Source organism: Chiloscyllium plagiosum, chromosome 37, assembly GCF_004010195.1.
Source record: "Chiloscyllium plagiosum isolate BGI_BamShark_2017 chromosome 37, ASM401019v2, whole genome shotgun sequence".
Classification (NCBI taxonomy): Eukaryota; Metazoa; Chordata; class Chondrichthyes; order Orectolobiformes; family Hemiscylliidae; genus Chiloscyllium; species Chiloscyllium plagiosum.
The window spans coordinates 15,292,788-15,293,289 of record NC_057746.1 but is presented as its reverse complement, the minus strand read 5'-3'; the positions used below and the strand labels follow the sequence as shown (position 1 = coordinate 15,293,289).

General features: G+C 62.9%; 1 pseudogene; it reads left to right on the top strand.

Annotated features, from left to right (window-relative positions):
• Positions 1 to 245: 245 nt before the first annotated feature.
• The window catches only part of LOC122541228, an 8,011-nt pseudogene continuing 7,754 nt past the window's right edge, over positions 246 to 502 (top strand).

Below are 502 nucleotides of genomic sequence, written 5' to 3'. Positions count from 1 at the left end.
GCATGCACCGCTGCGTGGTGGCGCTGGATTGCGCCGCATGGGCGGTCCGGGTGTGTGAGCTGGTCACTATGCCTGGACAGATAATACTACACACTAGACACACGATAGTTGAACTCCTGAACACGGGCCGCCTCCGGACGGTCTCGGATGCCCACAGGGCAACTTAGGAGGCGGTTCTCCTCCCCCAGGACCAGTCCATACAGATCGTTAGGGACACTTTGCCAAAACCCGCCGACGGGATTATCATGGTGGGGGAACCCCACCATTGCCAGGCCGCCATCGACTCGGCGGAGGGGGACTGTGTGACCAAAAGCCCGGTCCCTGATCCCGACCTGACATTGTATGTGGACGGCTCACGTAGGCTTGTCGAGGGGTCCTACCAAACGGGATGGGCGGTGGTCGACCATACCGGGACCACCCGAGCACAGGGAACGATGGGGGGGGCGACACCTCCGCCAGGTCGTGGAACTGGTCGCCCTCACCGCCGCACTCCGCCTGGGAA